The 21,752-nt window shown below is 48.4% G+C and overlaps 1 protein-coding gene across 1 annotated transcript in view; it reads right to left on the bottom strand.

Annotated features, from left to right (window-relative positions):
* LOC149355149 (uncharacterized) overlaps nt 1–19,435 on the bottom strand; it is a 105,709-nt gene extending 86,274 nt beyond the window's left edge. The window contains exon 1 of the mRNA XM_089583657.1: nt 19,127–19,435. The gene's annotated coding sequence lies outside the window, so the exon portion shown is untranslated. The remainder of the gene's footprint in view (nt 1–19,126) is intronic.
* Nucleotides 19,436–21,752: the final 2,317 nt, after the last annotated feature.

Genomic DNA, 21,752 nt, shown 5'->3' with positions numbered 1-21,752 from the left:
GGACATTATGCACGTGTTCGACATTAGTTAAAAGATAATTAGTTAATTAAATTAACTAATCAGCCTTTTATCATTTTGTTTTGGAGCAAAATATTGCATTGCGAAATGGAAAGCCGCCAACGTATAAAACGAGCCCAATTTCTAAACAGCCTGGCTCGAGATCTCGAAAGGAAAAAATAAGCCTTCGAGTGCTCCTATAGTTGGCTTTTCCTCGTTGCACATTCATCAAATGCCGTTGCTGTAGCTGGTGTGGTTGCGAAAACGACGTCAAGATCTTGTACAGCATAGAAGCTATGAACCAAAGTGTATAAGCATCTCCTGCATTAAAATTTTAGCGACGCCATTTGACCAATGTGAAACTTGGGAAAGCCAACCAAATGAGTTTTCAAAAAATGTGTTTCTCATGTACGGTATCTCGAACCAGGATGCCGATTCCGGCAATTTAAACTCATCTTGTCTTTGATGTTGACGGCCTTCAGTTTCGAAATGAAATCTTGCGCTCTTAAAGGGAAAATTAAAAAAGCTGATCTTAATTTTAGTCAATCGTTTTTCATTTGCACTTTATCGTGTAAGTTATATGTCCAACTTGCCGCACTGTCAAGCCGCACAGACCGCACCAAAATATCTTTCACTGCTTTTGAAAGAAATAGGTTGAATAGCAAAGCAAAATTTTGGGCTACGTAGTGCAAATGCATAATGATGGAAAACAGCGCAAACTGGACGGGACACAAACGAAGGACGCCACACGCGCTGACTCGCAACTCAGTGGCTCTCAGGGACTGCAACAAAAGTGCCTGTAATCAATTGGACCAAAAAACACTTTCAGAAACAACAATCGCAGTCGTGTCCCGCCCAGTATGCGCGGTTTTACACCATTCTGATTATGTCGAATAACTTGAAACCCGGCGAGCAGTGATTACGTAGAACAGCCATAAAGATTCTTAAACATGGCTACACAGGTTTTTCCATGTTAGAAGTTATAACATTATGGAGAAGTTTAGAAAAGAGGCAAAAAGGAAGCTGTCATTCAGACACACGATTCTAAACAAAGAAGAGTGGCTTTGTGGTTTAACATTTCTTTCAGGCATAGAAGCAAATACGTGCGTGGAGCTCCGGAGTTGGATAATGACATCTGAATTTCGTGCGAACACAGGTAACGTAGGGTGGGTAGGGAGCTGCTTTGATATATGAAGAAAATAGTGGGCTCAAAGGTCATGTTGTCAGCTTCAGTTTGGCTACGCACTCGTAGAAAGACGGTAGTGCCCAGGAAAGGAAGGAACTGTTACTGAAGCACAAGTTCGATATATTACTGCTCACTGGTAAGGTATCATAGCATTAGGTGCAACGTATCAGGATATGAGGTAGCAGGTGCGCATAGTGAGGGAGTAATTACTTTATGCAATGATTAGGTAAATTTCTTTAAAAAAAACATTCAAAGGCTTGGAGGCAGATCTTTTTTTCCTTTCCTGCTCCCCTAGCTTTTGCTTCTTGTTGTTTTCCGCGCTACTGGCTGGCAGGAACAACAAAATATGCGCAGATACACTGCAGTGCTTTCAGGGAAGTGGAAGCTCTTTCAAATAAACTTCCTTTCCTTGATTGTGTAACACATGCTTGACACATGCACGGAGTAAGGCTGTCCTCATGTCTTGTTCTGTTTTGTCATACGTTCACTTCTCCCTGTCTCTTTACGATGAAAGATTTCAACAAACACCCTATACAGAAAAGCGGTACAAGAAAAGCACAAAATTCATGGGCAAGCAGCAGACACGCTTCATACATACTGGGCCGAATAGACGAATTTTTCCGAGAGGTGTTAGCGGTTTTAAGCTATTAAAACCTGAAAATGCGTCGGCGCCTGTATGTTTCTGGCGTGTTCATGACAACCCTTTCCCTCGCTCGCGGTATAAAGATTGACAGACGGAGACAGGACGTCCGTGAACCGTCGCAAGGAGGACATAACTTTGTAGTTCCTTTTCGTTCACGTTTCAGCCAACCCGCAGAATCTAGTGAGCCTAGCGAGGTTTGAAACACGGTCCAAACTGCTACAGAACTCTGTTCAGGCACCGACGTGGTACCTCTGATAGTTTGGTCTCGCTCAACCATTATATATTTTTTACCCGCAACTTTTGTATCGTTGTCGAGTTGGGCAGCACAGCGTGCATGAAGTTACCAGGGGAAAGTGCAGGCTTTTACTGCTTCCACTGCTTCGTCCAGGACTGCTCGAATTGACAGCCGGACAAGTACTCAACCTGTACCCTCAACGGGATCCTGACGTGTCGTACGTATTGCAGTGGTACAGTAAACAGCAGTGCAGTTTTAGGTTGTCTACGTTCTACGTGTCTGCCCCAGCTCGTTAACACGCAGAACAATTACACGAAGGCTGCCGCATACTCAGCCCGATAAAATAAGGTCACAAAGGCGGCCTTATATAGAGAAGCTAGCTGTGTTCTCCAGTATTTCCAAGCACAAAAGAATGCTCAATCCATTTTTGTTTCCTAAGCAAGACCTTTTTGTTTTCTCTCTCTGTGAGCCTCGTACTCCCGCTTCCTTTATTATTTTTCACTTTCTTCCGTCTTTCTTTCTTTTGTGGCAGCCCCACCGCGTTCTTCTGTTCTCTCGCATTCGCGGGAACGACGCCGCCAGCGGCCTCGCCCTCCGCCCCTGGGGTTCCCTGCGGTGCACGCGTTCGGTTTCGCTCGGGCGCCCGCGCGGGGCTCGGCCGATCTCATTTTCCGGCAGCTGGGCCCAGCTGCAGCTTCCTCGGCGCCGCAGATCGTCTCCGGGGAGACGGAACGGCAGCGCTGCCTCCGACAGCGCCTGCCGCAGGATGCGGAGCCACAACACGGCGGCCGGGGCAATATAGGATAGAGGAGGAGACGGAGTCGGCTCTTGCTCCTCCATCCCTCCTCCCCCCCTCCATCCCGTTGGCTCCTGCTCCTTCCGGGCGGGGGGGGAAATCTGACTGTGCAGCCTGCTCGTGGCCCCCCCCGCCACCGAATACGGGCCGGTGTAGTTTCGGCTACTAGGCTTTGTTTCGGTGCAATGCCAGCAGTGGGGATGGGATGGCCGGGACCCATCCTCCGGGGATGCAAACCCCCAATGGGAGTGGCAGCGACTCCCAGACGACTGTGAGGGCCAGTCGTGCACGTGAGGTCCGATGCCTGAGCGGAGGCAGGCCTGGGTTTATACTCAGGTTGGACCCACGAAATCCGGCCCGGAAGGCATGTCAAAACGCCAAAAAGGTTTTCGAATACATGCTACCTTCCTTCCTCTGCGCGCGGGGGCGTGCAAGTCTGGCTACCGACGCGTCGGTTTCTGGTTACGGAGAAACCAGGTCCGCGCGGGGGTTCATAGTGGCCAGGCTCTGAGGACCGCCGCCCCGGGGAAGCGGCCTTACGGCCGGCCGCAGGCTTAACCGCCTGCGGGATGCCGGGGGATGAGGGCTTAGTACTGCCTCGTAAGAGTCTGGCGAAAACCGAAGATGTGTGGAGTACCGGTGGAGTAGGCCCGGGTCATCTCATCCTAAGCCACGTTCTTGGTTAGTGGCCCGGTCGCCCAGCCTTGAACACTCTCTCCTCAGTAGGAGAAGAGTAAGCTAGGAGAGGAAATAAGTGCATGGATGGTTGGAGGAAGCACAGATGGTCCCCCCGGAGTCTGACCGGTTCTGAGGCCGCGAGGCCGTTGACGAACTGGGCGTCCACTGGACGGGATATCACACATACTTCCGGTGTCCGAAAAACCGCGAAAAACCTTCGACGGCTAGTAGCCGGCAGGTGGGAAAAGCCTTCTAGTGAGCGATGAGGAGCCCCAGGTAGCTACTGACCCCGTGTTAGGTTCTCCTGTCTCCGACGGTCGGAGCCCGTTGCGTATGGTGGGTGGTCGGGCATCCCGTGAGTGGGGCCGCACCATTGGGCAATCTCGATGCTCTCCCTGCCCTGGCCAGGCGGGCCAGTAATGGAGTCGAGATCATTGAAGGATCAGAGCAAAAACCTCGCTGTCCCCATTCCCTTCCCATGTCCCATTTCCCTTTCCGCTACTTCCCAGGGGAGGTCAGGGGAGCCTCCCCGGGCCCGCTCTCTCGGCTGTGGGTCGCTAATGTAGCATTTTCCCTAATATTTTATTTTTCCACCCACGGGTGGTCAAATTACAACTTGCCTACGGGCCTCATCTTTTATTTTTCAATTGGGTTAAGCCTGTTGTGTGTAAACGGTGCAGGCAGGGGCTTATTATTTTTATTTCCTTTTCGGTTGCCCCAACCTATTCAATGTCCTTCCGGGCGCCGCCGGGAGCGAAGCAGGTGTGACGCGTTCGCGCGGAGGGGAGCGCGCAGTGTTTCCACGCACCTGAGTCAACGAACGCGCCAGTCAAGCATGCAACCCAGCCAATCTCTTAAGGCTGCTAAGAATAAAAGAACGCAAAAATATTCAAAAAGAAAAAGGAACTAATCAAGCACTCCAAGAAACAACGAACAAACCCTCGAATGGGTGAGCAAATAGAGAAAGCAATGAATTACTGCAGTATGGTGTCTCAAAGCAGAGAGTGAATGATTGAGCACGCGCAATCAGTGAATTTGTTGAGTGAAAAAGGCGCTGAAAGACGAAATGTTTATCTTCGTTTGGCTAATTAAAGAAGAGAGCGGATGCACCGGTGAAGGTTTGTATGATGAACCACTGAACGGGAAGAAGGGGGCACGAGTTGGTGGAAGACGCTGAGTTAAACGCCTCAGCAAACCCTGTGAAATACATAAATGAGTAAAAGAATAAAAAAAAAATGAATGACTGAATAAACTTATATTGAGGCAGAGAAAGCCCTGTGGCTACTGCTAGAGGACGGGGGTGAACAGAAACCATTAGGTGACGTAATAGTTCAGTTCCAGGTCATGAGCAATAGAACCATCGATTTCAAGCGCAGGCAAATTTCAGAAAAGAAAGCTATGCCGCCAATTACTACTCATTAAAAGTGGCAATAAAACTCCCACGCTTCCCCTCCTCTCAGACACATATCCACATCCTGGCACACCAGGATAAAAGGAACCTATGCAGGTTCGTTGCAGATGAGGGGGGGGGGGGGGGGCACAGTCAGCTGGAACAGTGGACTTGTAACTGCGTTTGTGCGCGTGAGCCGATTCTTAGGGAGCAAATGCGGCAGTATTTCGCCCCTGCGTTTTGTTCGTTACAAGCCTTAACGCGAAGATACTGTGTCCCACACGAGTGCTTCGATACAAAGAGATGAAAAAGCCTAATTCAGACTACTACATAAGACGCAACTGCTCTTAAAGTACAACCTGTTATGACCCTCGTCACTCCCATTCATCACTGTCTGAGAGAACAGCTGCAGTGTCGTTCCTGCAGCTAGTGTCTTGTTTAAAACTCGACGCTTATAGCTGATCTTGCTGAGGCTGGGGCTCGGACTACAGAAATAAGCCAACAGCTGAACTGTTATATCAGGGAAGTTCTTTAATTCACATTACTTATATATTAGCGTGAGTTTTGAAGATGAGACCGGTATGTTTCTTTTTTTTTATTGGAGGAAGATAAGTTTTATTGACGGTTGGTTAAATCTACGCTGAAGTATGGTACATAAAAAATTGTGGAGTAAAAAAATTGGCATGAAGTCGGCGGGTTGTTATATCCAGCCATAAACTGACTGTTGCACGAATTTGTCTGGATTAAAAACTGGCTAAAAAACTCTGAGGGACCGAAATGAGGAAATCGATGTATATACCCTTAAGGAACAAGATAATGAATTAATAAACTTGCAGAAGAAAGCACCGTCCGTGGAGGTAATATACTGTGCCAAAACTTAGTCCGCATGACAGCTTCGCTTGTTAAACTCTGGTGACAGCGTCGGCCAACTCGCGTTGCCTAACACGACGGTGTCCCTCAGTTCCTTCAAAAGTTCGTGGAACAAGGTTGGAACTAGGAGCCCTATTCTTCGTTCATCACTTGGCTGCCACCTGGAATTCCAGCCCCTGGTCCGGAAGGCACGTCACACCGACCATGAAGTTAAGGCAGGCGCTTTTTTCTACATAACGCACATAACAAAGAGAAACCGAATGTTCGACGAAGCGGCCGCGGCGCGAACATAATGAGTGCAGCGGTGTCGTCGTACGCGGCTCTGCCTAGGAGCAGCGCAAACGTACAGACGCACGTGGCACATTCCCCTTTCCATTGGCCGAGTCCTATTCCCTCTTCCTACACGGACAGCGGTTTCGCTCATGCTGTCACCTCCGTGTCGTCGTCTCCGGGGCGACTCTGAAGGAGGCTGGAGCAGCGAGGTGGCTCTGATTCGACTCGCTGTCACTGCCGCCACACACAGGAAGCAATCGAGAGCAACGATATAGGACGGAGGGCGGTGCGATGGCTCCGCTGGTGTCGCCGGCTTGATTGGAATTCGAGCAGCGGATGTTCCCTCGTCACTGCCCGCCATTCAACCCCCCTTCCATCGCTGTTGCGCTGCAACCCCTCTTTCCCGGTGGCGGCGCTCTTGTCTTCTCTTGCATAGAGTGCCTGTATGTAGCGCATCGAGACACCCAATTCTTAGAGGCCTTTACAGGCCTTATGGAGCCTTTTATTTCCAGGTTTCATATATTTTTTTTCTATTTGGGCTATAGAAATTGTGCCCTATTTTTCGAGTTCGAATTCAGGTGCCAATCGGGCTACTCCACAAAGATTTTTACAATTCGAGTTTACCTCTGGGTATTTCTTGAAACAAAAATAAGTGCGTATTAGAAAACGTTGTTGCTCAGGAAGTGAAATTGTTTATTCCCACTCATTGATTTCATAAACAGTCGAGAAATGTTAGCCTACACCGAGGAAGTACTCTAGACGCCAGATATTTGCCCTTTGGTAATTACAACTATTTCGTCGCGTACAGCACCGTCTTCGTGCACGGCACTTATGCGTGTTTGCAAAACCTGTCTTCATTTGGGCATTGCGAAGGTACTCACCATCGGGGACGCCATTTCAAACGCCCAAAAGTCGGGCGTCGCTAGTGTGGGTATATAGCGCTTGATACAATAACGCCAGTAAGACATCCCGTCAGTGCCTGCGTTTTCGCGTCTCGCTTCTATGACGTATTTCTTATTTATCCACACGTAAAACCTGCCATGTATAACGAGAATTAAAGGAGGTTTGAATTTATCATCACCCAAGTGAAAACATCGTTCTAGAAAAGTATATGGCAGCCGCTAGTTTCCATCTGCAGCTTCGGATTTATGCACTGGCAAACTACAATTTCTTGAGGGTGCATTTTCGCCTAGAAATCGGGTTTAACACAAATTTGCGGGTATCACCTCGGGGGGGATAAATGGGTGAAACCGGGCATTAGGCGAGGGCGAAGGGCACTGCGCATACTTAGGGTCGTTCGTTGTCGAGTAAAACCTGATTGTACCCGATTCTTAGACTCCAAACAGATTTAATAAAGATTGGAAAAAACCCGATTCCTCACCCGAATATAAGCCTTTTGTGGAACTAGTTTTCTTGCGGGCAAAGCTGAAGACACTGCACGGAAATACCGGAAACTTTGTGCTCATTTAAGAAAGCGCGTTATATGTTGACTATTTTAAGCTTCTTTTAAGGCTTTTTTATGTGACGGTGCTTAATCAGAGGCGCAGTTCGAATATAACGTTTTGGAAGCTATAGAAGCTAAAACACGGGGACTGACCAGACGTCTCATCGTATCGCTGTAACAAGCACCACCCACGCTAAGAGAGTCCTCCGCGAAGGATCTTTTGCGTTTAAACTGGTCGCTGTAACACTGAATGCATTCTGCTGCAGTGTGCAAACGAAGGCAGACGAGTGTTGCGCGGACGCGGAAGTGCTGCGCAGCAGATGATGAAGTACGCAGTGAAATTTTTGTAATAAATGAGAGAAAATAAAAAGAGATAACTGATTTGTAAAATATTTTGCAGTGCAACTTGCCCTTTACATACTTTTTTTTTTGCAAAACAATGCGAATAAACAAACTGAGCATTTTATGTTGCGCTAAGAAACGCGTGCTTAGAGCAAATTCTCTTCTGCAAAGTTTGACCAGATAAAACCCGAATATTCAACAAAACCCGAAGCGTTTTGCTGAATAATCAGATACGCACCCCAATTTAGGCTGAAAAAATAAAGCGCAAGTTTTGCTCCCAGAAAACCGCAAAAAAATTAAACTCGATAACGAAGGGCCCTGCGTGTCCAGCGCAGGTATCGAACGTATGCAACAGATATGAACACTTGGAATTTGTAAAGCGAAGGAAAAATGGCATTATAGCTGAAAGTTCGGCAACTCCTCCAGGTCAGGAATAAAAACAAGAAAAGCGATGACTGGAACCGCAGCAATGCGAGGCAGGAGAAAAATCGCAAGACGTTGTCTTCACTGCCTTTTGCTTTTGTCGACGAATCTTTCATCACTGTCCGCAAGCGTGTCCTTCGTTTGCTGTGCAGCGTGTTCTTTCTGCACTGCTTCCCTGTTTTTAATGGGAAAGCCTTAGATGGCTATGTTGACGCCGGAAGTGTCCGCAAAATGTGTGATCGGAAGTTGTTCCCCTGTGACGTGACTAGGTGTGTGATGTCATTGGTCATATGACGTCGTTAGATTAAAAATATGGAAAGAAAATTGGGGTCTAGGTGGGAATCGGACCCGGGCCACCGGCGTGCGAGACGACGTGAAGGATGACGCAAAATTGAGTGGTGACTTCACACCAAAGTGACGACGTCGCACCCGAGCTCAGTCACAATCTCTGCCTCGGACAGACAGGAGAGAGGTGGAATGATGGAAAGAGATGCGCGGCACAAATCCGCATCCACCGAAGCGACGAGGCTTGTTTGAGCAACAGATGCCTATGGTGCATACGATATCCCAGCGATGCCAGCACTGGTTGACCTCGATGTAGTGGCAGTATTCCCGAATGCATTCATCAAAATTTTGACCAACCGTTCGTCGTACAGAGCTTCCGGTGGTTTCATAGCATTTCTCTTTGCATATAGCTTACATGTTTTAGTCAAGTTCGAGGCTAGCCTGCGACAGGTGTTCGAATGAATGACATCAACATTGTCATCAGCCCGACTACGCCCAATGCAGGGCAAAGGCCTCTTCCATGTCTCTGCAATTAACCTCGTCCTTTGCCAGTTGCGGCCACCCTACCCCCGAAAACTTCTGAATCTGATCCGCTCACCTAACTTTCTGCCGCCCCCTGCTACGCATGCCTTCTCTTGGAGTCCACTCAATTACCCCTAAGGACCAGCAGTTATCTTGCTTTCGCATTACATGGCCTGCCTAAGCCCATTTTTTTCTATTGATTTCGACTAGGATGTCATTAACTCGCGTTTGTTCCCTCGCCCACTCCGCCCGCTTCCGGTCTCTTAACGTTATACCTATAATTTTTTTTCATATATTGCTGCGTTCTTCTTAAATTAAGCTGAACCCTCTTCGTTAGCCTCCACGTTTGTGACCCATAGGTGAGTACCGGTAAGGTACAGCTGCTCTATACTTTTTGCTTGAGGGATATTGGTAAACTGATATTGATTGCCTTAAAGAACATGCCATATGCGCTCCACCCGATTCTTATTCGTCTAATTACTTCCCTCTCATGATCAGGATCAGCGGTCACTACCTGCCTCAAGTAGACATATTCTCGTAATACTTCCAGCAACCTCGCTACCGTTTGTGAACTGCTGTTCTCTTGCTAGACTGTTGAGCATTATTTTGGTTTCTTGCAAGTGGTTTGGTTTTCTGACGAATTACATATGCACCTCAATTGTATGCTTTCTGAAACTACATTTTCTCAAGGTGCGCTTGAGGGGTCCACCGAGATGTCGAGATGTGAAGTTGGAGGCTAGCTTGCCATAGTGGTTGGGACCGATGACATATGCACCTTCAGCTGCATGCTTTAAGGCGTGCTTGGGGTGTCCATTGAGATGTCGATATTTGAAAGCTACTGCCCGTGCCCTTTCCTTGACTCAAAACACATGCTTTCGCATTCCTTCACTTAAGCAGACTTAAGTGCCCTCATAATTTTTCATTGCTTCCTTGGTGGTGCGCTTCTCCTTCTGATTCCCAGTTTCTTATTCGCCAACTTCCGCGGATTCTACACTTGTCGCTGTCGCTATCTATGTTCGTTTTTTCAGTCTCATGAGGTGACAAGGAATTCTCTCGGAACAATGCCTCGAGATGATACTACTACGCAGTGAAGAGATCGTTGTGTTGCTTCGCGCTTTGTGGTATACCGTGAAGGAGCGGAGCTTTGTGAACGCTATTCCGACCACTTAGGCGACTACAAAATACCTAACCACTTCAACCTCCGCTGCCCTGCATTCTGAGGACAACACGCTTGATATGTAAAAAGCGTTTGCGCCTAAGTGATAAGTTTTCACACAAAGAGTGATGATGGTGATGGACACATTAGTTTTGGAAGAACACAGCTGCAGCTCTTTTGAAACGACATCAGACCGAAAAGGAACCGAATGAAGAAAATAAGTTCGACTCGGGGAAGATTTTTTTTTTACATGAAATCGAAAACAAACGCCTAAGTAAATGCGTTCCTCCTCCTGTAAATTCCATATGACAGAGCTGACCCGTCCGAAGCCATCTCTTCGTGTGTGAAGCCGGCAGGCGTCCCAAAAATTTCATCAAACTGCTTTGTTTTGTCTGTTCTTTTATTCCCACCGTTCGCTTTCCAGTATATACACCGGCTGAGCTAGAAGAACTCATACAAGCGAGCTTATTGCGCGTACCCTAACTGCAACTTATTCTGCCGGCCACGAAACCTGTCTGTTGCCTTTCGTACGTGTGTGCTGATTGCTTTCTGTTCCCTCATGTTTCACGTTTTGTCTGTTCCTATACGCTGCTTAGCAGCGTATTGCGGCGCAACATCTCGGCTGATTCCCTGGCGCAGATTTTTGTCCTCTGTTTACCTTCACTCATGTCGCTGCACGGACGCCGATTCCACCGGGGACTTTCGTGAAGGGCACTCAGCTCCTCGTCTGAACTGCGGCTGCATTGCAGCCACTAACCGCGGTGACCGCTACGCTTCCTCCGATGCGCCGCTGGAGTTATACTTTGGCTGCCTGCATACCACGGCGGGTTATTCCGCTTCGCCGACGTTCATCTTGCGTCGCCTTAAAGCCACACGCCGTTCCAAGACGATGTCTTTTTCCCGGCCCATCCTGTCCACCGCGGAACAATCTGTATATTGGAACGACACGTGTACAAGTGGGAGCGGTACATGTACTGTACAGGGGACCTGAGTTGCTTCCACATCTTCGATGTAGCTGAGATGATTATCATATAAAGATATTTGTCGTCTTGCAGATTCGATATTGTTCAATCACATTGCTTGATAACACTTTTGGAGAGGTTAACTCTAAGTTAACAATTATTAAAACAAAGAAAGATACAAGCGAGGAGTAAACTTACTTATATTTGATTGACTCGTAGTGTTGCCTGACGTAACCAGCCCTCGGTCCCGCCGAAACGGCTGGTTTTAAACGCTGCGTCCCTTTCCTCGGTGTGGACAATAGCCAATTAGGTAAATTTACAAACATCGATTCAATAAATAATTGAGGAAAGGAAAACTCCACCAATCAATGACTGGGAAAAGGAAAACAAAGCCAATCAATGACTGGGGAAAGAAAAGTAATCTTGACCAACACTGTAGAAGTATGTACACTCTGCACTACCGAGATTTCAGAGTATTCCCCTTTCCTACCGCGAGCATCGCGAACACTCCCTTTCCCACGTCTGCGGTTTGTTTTAACCTCTCGCAAACCCAATTTCGAGGAAAGACAATCTCCGTGACCCATCCGTTCAGTGCCGTCACACACAAACTGTCTTCATGCACAGTGGACGGAGGGACACAAACTCTGTAGAAAGCACGTCTCTCGCGAGCCCCTTCCCTGTGCATGTGAGCTGAGGTTGACTCGTGCTGACGAGCGGCCATTCTTCGCGTGTGCAGCTAGCAGGGCAATGCCTTGTTGACCGCGCCTTAGGCCGCCAACGAGCGCCGCCATATACACCCTACGCTTTGAGCAGTGGCGCCGCAGACATGAGACAAAAGCCACGCGATGCGGATTATGATGTCTCGTCGCCACCCGCGTGCGCTTACCTCGCCGTTAGAACGTGCAAAATCGGATGAGACATGACGTCTACACGCCCCGAGGGGACTTGGACCAAGGTTTATCTTTCCCGTATTCTCGGACTCCTCCGCCCTCTGCCCCCCCCCCCCCCCCCCCCCTTTCTGCTGTTGTGTGGAGGGCCGAGGAAAAGAACTCAACGGGCGTTCTTTTTCGCAAACCCAGGTGCGGCAAACACGCAAAGCGTCGGAAACTTCACTGATGGCATGCCCAACAATTCCGGACGAAAGCATTTTGAACGGGAAATAGTTTATGAACTCAATTTTTTCGTATGTTGTAAGATTTCACTCTAGCAATCAATATATGCACAGATCTCCCATCGGCAGACTTGCATTTTTTTGCTACTAACGGTTTTGCTATCGTCAAAAGCGTTCCCAGTTGGACCATTACCTTCAATATTTCTATACCAGTACCTTACAGTTTTTCAATATTCAAAATTTTTGCTGAAGAATGTTTGACATGTTCGTGGAGGCTACACTTACAAAAAGAGGGCATACGAAGAGCCGTCTGACTAGGCAGCTTACATCGGCGGAACAACATGCAGGCTCCCAAGGTCCGGCAGAAGTGTTTGCTGTGACCCTTCGGCATGGCTACGTCTACGTACTCGGGTGTTGTCACGGGCTCCATTTTGTGGTGTAGCAGCATCCAGCTATGCAAGCCAGAGCAGGTGGCGATCAGCCCTGCTTCAGGTGCCACGAAATGGCGACCGCTGTGACGTCAGTGCAAGCCTTTGATGGACCCAAGCAGAAGAAGGCTCGCGCTGAAATATTTACGCTCCTAGGTGCCACAAATGCCGGGGAAAAAAAAGGAGTAACGGACGTCGAGCAGAGGCAAAAACAAAACGAGCTAGGGACAAAGAATTCCGTCGCGCATTTCCTGAGTCTCGCTACGCTCTGATTTTACTTGCTTTACTCCTTTGTCAGTTTTTTTTCTTCGATACGAAGCAAAGTCCGCGTGAAGAACGCGCAAGTATTTCACATATCTGAGGAATTCAATTTCGCAAAACTGTCTAGCCTTCAACTGAAACGATTCGGCGCTTTCTTCCTGCGAATTCTTTTGGTTAGCATGCTGTTCGGCGGTGGATAGCGGCCTGCTGCCGAGCGGGTCTGCTCGCTAGCAGCTGTTTCCTCTGCCCGCGACAGAACAAAATGCTGCTGATTCGAAGCGGCTATGCGCGTTGGAAAGGCCTCTCCGAGATCAAAGAGAAGCAAAGACACGGGGTTTCGTTATAGGGACAATTATCTTGCTCCGGCGGAAAAACAAAACAAACAAACAAACTTGCCGCGGTCCGGGCAATGTCTTTTCAGTGCCTTGAGGCATGTGTTTGGAATGCTTTACCCAAGCAAAATAAATGTTGCAAAAGAAACAAGTTCCCCGCCAGAAACGCGACTACATTTTTAAAAAGTGAAGGTTCACCTCAGGGAACCACTGGCTTTTTGCCAGCACTCTCGAAACTAAGCAGTTTTATAGTCTGGTCTCCAAAAGGACGCCGACGTCATTTTTGCGTTTAGATCTGAAGGACAGATTGAAAAAGACTGAGCCCATAACATTTAGACAGCTGTACCATAACACAGTATCTGAGCTACTTTGGAATCGGTTAAACTGCTACGGTTCTCGGAGAGCAGAAATTTTATACAATTGGTCAGGCAGCGTCGATGCGTCTCCGGCGTTAAATTTTACGTGGGGAACAGACAGTAATGTTTGATATGCGGTAACATGCATTCTCACAACGGTTGCCGGCATCTTTGGCAATGAAACTAATGTCAACGCTAGACAGCGCTAGACAGCTAGACAGAGCGAGAGGCTTGTAGACATGAAGCGAATAAACGTAGCGCACACGCAAGGAACTCTGATCGAAGCGCCTCCACTGGGCTGAGGATATCTTCATCCTACAAAGTTCACTCACTAACTCATTACTCCTACAAGCACTCGCTTGCCCGCTAACTCATAACTCACTTACTCCGTCACTCACCCATTCAGTAATTCGCTCACTACGGACAGATCCACTGACTCACTCACTAAGCCCTCATTCACTTACCCACTAAGGAACTCACTCGCTCACGCAGTTCAAGGCAAAGAAGTAGTTTTCTTTTTCAGATAAACTGCAGCAAGCGAGCTTGTAGGTGTAGCGAAATTGTTGTGGTGTGCTTCGAGCATCTGGACGTTTGCCGCGTTCATCACGACTCGAGGGCGCATCGCCGTCGTCATTGTGACCTTCCTCTGGACTCCAGAAAGTGTGCACAGCAGCGTAACTGATAGCGTGAACAAGTGCGGTAGCATGACTTACTACGGTGGGAAACAAGTGGCGGGCGCGGCTCGGTGGGTGCCAAGGAATGAACGTCGACTGCGGTATCTCTACCACAGTCACTCGCGGCGAATAATCCCTAACGTCAATCTATGAATCTAACCGCTGCTGCGGGTGTGACTGTTCCCAGCGTTTATCCTTGTTTTCGTGCTAGCTTTTCTTGCTTTTACTGGTGACCCGCAAGAAGATGTTTTTCTCACCATCTTCATTTTATAACGACGAAAAAACATGCCGCTTCGAAGTACTTGAGTATGTCGTTGCTATTAAATGCGCTCAGAGTGTTGGATTTGGGAGAAATTGCTGCAAGAAATTATAACTTTCGATTTGCTAATGATATCGCCGTGCTAATTAAGTAGTACAAGAGATGAATTACAGAGTATGTTTGATGCCCTGAACAGAAAAAGTGAAACGGTAGGCATAAACGTTACTATGGAAACAAAAAACAAACTAACATTTAAAGTTTGGGAACGAAAGAAAGGTTCACCATACGTACTGGTGTACTGGAAACAGTTAAGGAGTGCGTCTTCCTTGACTGCAGACTCAGACCACGGGAGAAAAATTGCCAAGAGAATAAGGGAGAAATTTTAGAACGCTCCTTGCTTTAAGTGAGGATGCCTTCAGAGCGGTTCGCCTTCGTTCGGTCAATTTGTAAATACACCTCACTAAAAAGCCCATAATAAGGCCTCCCTTGGAGCGTCCTTTTCTTGAGGCAGGCACAACGCTACCTTCGTGCCTCCTTACCTGGCTCCTTTACCTTTACGCTTGCTCCACTGCTCAATCAATCACTCTGCGCTTGCGCAGCAGTCCGCCTCTGGCGGCTGCGGTGACGCCGAGCTCATAGTGGCAGAAAGAACATTCGCTGCTGCGCTATACTGCGGCTGCACTGTAAACAATAGAGTGTTGCCAGTACAATAATGCTTTCCTGCCAAGCCATTGAAACAATATGCGTAAAAATGCAAAACGATCAAACACAGGTACGCATAGCTCAATATAAATTGAAGGTTATAGATGTGCACTTGATTTGTTTTTCAATTAAGATAAATACATTTCTATTATTAGACATTCATCCTCGACACCAGACGCGTACAAGGGATTCCTTGTCTCTCTCGGTGCGTCCTTACCAAAGGTAGGGACCGGTACCCAAGGATCGGCTAAGGACGGTTCGAAAGTGAGATATGGCTCACTTCAAAGCTTCCATGAGTAAAAGGAGTATGGAGGGCTCTTAATTTGAGGTAAAAAAAAACGAATAAGCTAAGGAGCGGTCTGAAATGTGGCCCCAAGAATTGGTTCGAGCGCATTTCGCAGGCACCACTCATGTCATGGAAATCAGGTTCTAATACCGCGCAAAATTAGAGCATGTATAACACTTATATCCTGCCAGCAGGTAGCAGCCTATAGGAGCTGTAGGTTACGGAGAGGCTTGTAAATAAACTGAGGCAAGGCAGCGGGCTGTGGAGTGGAAAATTAGACTAGGTTACACGCAACATATATACCACAGAAGGTAGAAGATTGGACAGGTACTGCCGCAGCTCAGTTGGTAGAGCACAATACGCGAAGTTCGGAGGTGGTGTGTTCGGATCCTACTGGTCGCATGTGCTTGTTTCCCTTCTAATTTCTAATCAGTTATCTTTCAGCCATGAAGTAATTACACTGTTAGTTTCCCATTTATCAACAGCACAAGCAAAAAGCAGAAAGAAACATTCCAATTGGATTCCATGACTGTTGGCATCCTTCATTTGCATATAATCACGAGCTCCTCCTCTCTCTACCGTTGTCTTTTAAGAGCTTAACGAGCGCCCCAGTTCTGTTTTTATTGACGCCATAGCCCAGGTTACACTTAAAAATTGCAACAATATTTCAGTTTTTTTTACGTCGCACTCAATCCAACGTTTTAAATGTACGTTTTTCTAACGTTATTGCACTGTTACAAACACACGCTCGAATAACTTTCCCTTAATGATAACTGAACATTTCCATAACATAAATGTGACGATCTCGAAAGTAGTGAGGCAACCCTGCACGAGCATGCAGCTCTGCCAGTTGTGACGGTACGCAAGTTACAAAGCAACACAAGAGCCATCAGCGAGGGCGACCCTTGCGCATCACTGTATACAGCGCGACATACAACGTGTATCCCTCACCTCCGAACGAATACCCCTGCGTCAAGCTTAGATATACGATTGCAATGGGTGTCCTGTGAGTTATAGTGGCAAATGGGTAGTAAACAAAGATTTCTAACAAAACATTGTAGCAGTGCATGCAGTGTATGGCGGGCGCAATCTAGGAGAGTTAGTTGCAAAGTACGGCTAGCTGAAAAACATCATTAGTGTGAAAACAGTTTGTGAAGTACTAGGACCCAGTACTTGAAATATGTTTGGAATGTTGTTTTATAGTTATGATTCAAACAATGTAATAGCGTTTACAAGACTATATTGAAATATTGTTTGATTGGAACATTAAAGCGATGCTTAGTATACTATATATAACATTATTCCTTAATTTCCAACATTTATTTACGTTTAAATGTCGGCATTACAATGCTTACTTTCAAAGTTAAACTAATGTTTTTGATATAACGTGTACCGTTGTATTTAATTTCTAGCAGTAATGTAACGTTTCAATGTAACATATTACATTATAGCAACTTATATAGCATTTTGTAACACTGTTCTAATGTTCGATGCTGCCAGGGAAGTAACTCAAAAAGGTTCTCGCACAGCGTCCGCCCTCATCGTTCGATCACGTTTCATGTTACACTTGTCGACAGTAGAAGACGTACTACGTCCGCTGTTATGGACGTGGTTGGCGCTGGTTAACACTCACAAGGTTAGATTACCCACAACGTAATTGTGTCTCAGAGTAGAAGAGAGAGAAAGCAGAAGTAGCTGCTGCCGAAGATCAATTGGTAGAGCACCGTACGCGAAATTAGGAGGCCGTGGGTTCGGACTCCACCGGTGGCATGTGGCTGGGTTTCCCTCTACTTTGTAATCAATTATGGTTCAGTCATAAAGTAATCACACTATTAATTTATCATTGGTCAAAACCACAAGTCATTATGCTTTCCTCGGTTGCGATGAGTCTTGTCTTCTTTCGTTTGTGTGTGTGTGTGTATATATATATATATATATATATATATATATATATATATATATATATATATATATTAAACGATTGTTAAATCGACCACAGTTACATTCGGAAAACTGGATAATTCGGACACCACATCAGGTCCCGTCAAACGTATGCAGTATATTATGGCGTGACAGTCGTTAATTCGTAGCAATTCGGCCACGCTTCGGTTGATTCCGACAGGTAGCTGAGCTCGCGTGTCTGCAGGGCTACTGAGATGGGGTGATGATGATGGTGGTTGAGCGACTCAAATGTCTGGCCACTGTATATCATGATTGAAGCTGGCGTCCAACCTAAACTTATTAAGTCGCCGTACTCATCACTGTGACCATCAGGCGAGAACGTACGACGGAATGTTATTTTTTAATTTTATTCTGCACTCCACCATTTTCTTTGCTTTCATTTCTTGCACGTCGAAAACCCTGCTGTCCAGAGCTATTCGAGCTATTTTGGACCCTGTAATGGTTCAACATTACGACGTGTGCGCAAAACGCGCTAATTTTTATAGCGGGCGTTTGTGCTTGTGGGGAGGCTGTTGATGCATGCCCTGAGTATCCTAGAGGTCGTATGTGTTGGTTCATCCTACAGCGTGCGTGCCCTACACCAGTTGGCGGAACTGTGAAAAATAGCTATTGCTTCACAAATTTATTACATGAAAGAATCTACCATTAGAGTTTTATAAAAGAAATGAAGGTGTTTCGGTATGGGGCACTTTGGTGCGGTTTTATTTCTTTGTCCCTTGGATAATTACACATTCGGTTAATTCGCAGATTTTCTCCGGGCTCGCGAAATCAGAAGTACAGAGGTTGTACTATATATGTAGCCCTCATGCAATTTGATCTCTTTGGAACAGATCGGCAGCTTCCTGTAAATTGATGACGCCGAGGCGACCCCAAACACTACTTTTTTTTCGGCTTATGCTGTTTCCTGCAGATTCGGCGAAAGGGTGAGCGTGAAACTTTCTTGAAGTATCCATGCCGCTTTCGGCATTCGCTCAATCCCGCCCAGACTCGACGTTAATTATTCCGCTCCTACTGAACAAATATATGCACGAATGTAAGTCGCTTGACAAGCACATTAACCAGCCGCTATAAAAGGATAAGTGGAAAAAAGAAGAGGCCATGAAGCGGACAGGACTGCCTCTTTACACGCGCATTACCATTGCTGCTTTGCCGTTTCGAGTTTCCCGCTTTCTGCTCAACACCGCACGATCTCCTAAGCCCATCCACCACTGACCCTCTTCACAGTTCACAAACAGCTGAGTGAATTGTACATGTTTTAGAGTAAGTAAGAGCATTGTTGCTAATTGATGACGATTTAGGTTTAAGGCAAAATAAATTCAAAAATGAAATTGTGCACGGCTTGTAAAAGTTGCCTACTTACGTAAAAACAATTAAGAAAGGCGCGTAACTGTGGAACAGCGTAACAGAACCAAGCCATGACAGAAATAACGAAGCAAAGAAAAGCAGCTAATGATCGAAGCAGGGGAAGAAAAAGACCGCCACGGCAATCTTTTTCCTCCGCTGACAAAACACGCACGCATGCGCCAGGACGCCGTCGGCCAGCGGCAGCTCACCTTCGGCGTCAACGACGACGGGTCAGCCCCTGCAACCGCTGCCGACGCCGACGACGAAAGATCCACCGTAGCGACCGTAGCCGGCGCTGCCGCAGAAACAGCAGCAACGGAGCCGCACCAGGCGGGGAGGCCCAGCAGCTCCCGACACACGCGCACACGACGCGTCCCGGACGGAGAGCGCACGGACGCAGCGAGCGCCGCCGCCTCGTGTTGTTCCTGGCGACGGAGAAGCGTCGTCGACGGTCCCGCCGTCGATCAGCAGTTGAGCCGAAGCGTCAGAGGCGGCGGCAGCGGCGCAACCGCGACGAGAGGTACACGTCGACTCGCCGCTTCGCTTCGCGCTACCAACAGAGCCAGCAGAGCGCTCCGCTCTCCCTCACCGCGAGAAGCAGAAAGAAAAAAAGAAGAGCGGGAGGAACTGCTGCCTCCTCTTACCCCCCGCGCGCCCAGCCTACCATCACACAGAGTGTGACACGCGCGGTAGCAGCCGGGCGCACCACCGAAGCGCCCTCATTGGTCGGTCGGTGCGGGAAAGCGCCGCGGTCACCGAGGGAAGCCCAAGCACAAAAGAGGAAAGAGGGAAGCAAGTGACGGGGTAAAAACAGATAGTGACCGGACGGAAGCAAGGGGGGAAGGATGCGGTGGCGAGATGGAGAAAGAAAGACTGCAGAACGCGCGAGGCTAGGAAGAGGAGCAAATACAGATAGAAGTGGGAGTGTGTGGCAACGAGACGAGCTGTCGTATAACCGGCTTCTTCGTTTAGCGTGCACTTTCAAAATGCCGCGTAATGTAGTTTGGAAAGGCGCAAACACGGTTTCGATGGGAGGCGAGAGAAAAAAAAATCTTGACAGGGCAAGGAGGGCTCAAAGAAGCTAGGAAAATCTGCGATTGAGAAACTAAAAAGATGCGCGCGAGAGAAGCGGTACTGCGAAAGCAGATGCCTTATAAGCGGCGTAGCCACATAGAACGCGTCTGGGAAACGTCGCATATAGTATTATGCGAAAGCAAAGAGTGTAACGAAAGGAAGGGAAAGTGAACCGCCAAGAACAAAAAGAACTCAAGAGAGAGAGAACAACTCGAAGATGAGGAAGGCGACGCTCGAGTCGGCAAGCAAGCGAGAAAGGAGAGAGTGGTCTGGGTTTCTCTTTTCCTTTTCTTCTGCTTTGCTTTCATGGCGGCATTTTTTTTTCTCCTGAACGTTTCCCATTTCCTGGAGGATGGCGCACTGGAGAGGAGGCCTCGGAGTCGAGTTTCAGATTGCGGGCGGCTCCTTCTCTGTTGCGTCTTCTCTTTCCGCTTCCCTTTCTCACGCTAGCGAAGCGTGTGGAGGGAGAGCGAGGCGGTTGTGTCCTTTACAGTTCGCCTCCTTGTTATCCACTTTTTTCCTCTTCTCTCAGCGGGGGAGAAGCGGGAGTGGATCGCGGCCGCTTGGGGGAAGAGCTTGTTTTTGTTTTCCCGACTGTAAGTTGGAACGTAGGGAGAAGAGGCGGCGCTTCCTGCCACTGCAGGAGCAGCAGCGTCGGGCTTTCCATAGCGGCCCGCTTCTCCTCGCCCGAGAGCAGGTTGCAAGGAGCATGTGCGTGCGTTCGTCGGCGGCCCGGTGGGCGCGGGAGGGCGCGCATGCCTTCCGCACCAGCTCCGGTGCTCGGCGCGTGGAGGGAAAGGAGCGCGACATCGGGTCTCTTCGTTGCGCACCGCTACGCGGAGGCGCTGAGATCGGGAAGACACAAGAAAATGGTGCGCGGGGATTGCCTCTTTATGTACTACTGTGTCGGTTCGGGCAAAGTTGACCGAGCAGCCGCGGATGGGGAAGGCCTCGGCTGCGGACGCCTGTCTGTGTGTTTTTGTCTGAGACGAGCCCGGAGTGGCGGAGGGAGGCGAGATCTGCCGAGAAACAGGGCTTTATGCGGGTGCGGCTAGTGAGGCCTCCCGGCTCTGGGTTCGTCTTGCCGGTTTGTCTTGTTTCTAAGGTGCTCAAGAGGAGAGAAAAGGGAAGGCGTTCCCGCTTGAAAGCCAAGACAAAGAGGAAGACGGGACAAGCGAGAAGGCAGGGGGATGAAGGAGCCGGAGATGCTGGGATTGAGGGAGCATTATAGGGCTCTAAGCTAAAGCTTCACGGAGCTCCGAGCAGGAGCGGTGGAGGCGCGGACCAGTGCATGGCGGTCGAGCAGCGGCGGTTGGGTTGGCGCGGGCTTTTCCTTTCTTCCGTCGTCTCTCGAGAGGGCTGTCAGATTGAGGCGCCCCGCGGAGAAAGAAAGAGGGGAACAGGGAGACGCCGCAGGGAGCGATGAGGTCTCCCCGCCTTCGCAGCGAGGAAAGCGAGCATGAGCAGGGTCGCTAGGGCATGGATTGCATGAGGGGGAAAGGGCAGCTCTGGATAGGGAAAAGAAGATAAAATTTGTTGGGCGGCGGGAAGAGGGGAGGCGGTAAGCAGTCGGCGCGGCGCTTTTGTTTCTTCTCCTGCCTCTGCGTGTCGGCGAATACGCTCTGGGCCGCCGGGTTTCTTCCGAGCACCACCGTACGCACACGTCGTCTCGTCGCGGATTCATCACCGCGCTGCGGAGGGCAGAGCCGGTACTACCGCGTTCTTGCTGGCGCGTCTCGTCTCTAGCTGTTGACAGAAGGG

The sequence above is a fragment of the Amblyomma mixtum genome, chromosome 3 (genome assembly GCF_055824585.1).
Source record: "Amblyomma mixtum isolate Tamu chromosome 3, ASM5582458v1, whole genome shotgun sequence".
Classification (NCBI taxonomy): domain Eukaryota; kingdom Metazoa; phylum Arthropoda; class Arachnida; order Ixodida; family Ixodidae; genus Amblyomma; species Amblyomma mixtum.
The sequence above is the reverse complement of the archived record's forward strand: the minus strand, read 5'-3'. Positions and strand labels throughout refer to the sequence as shown.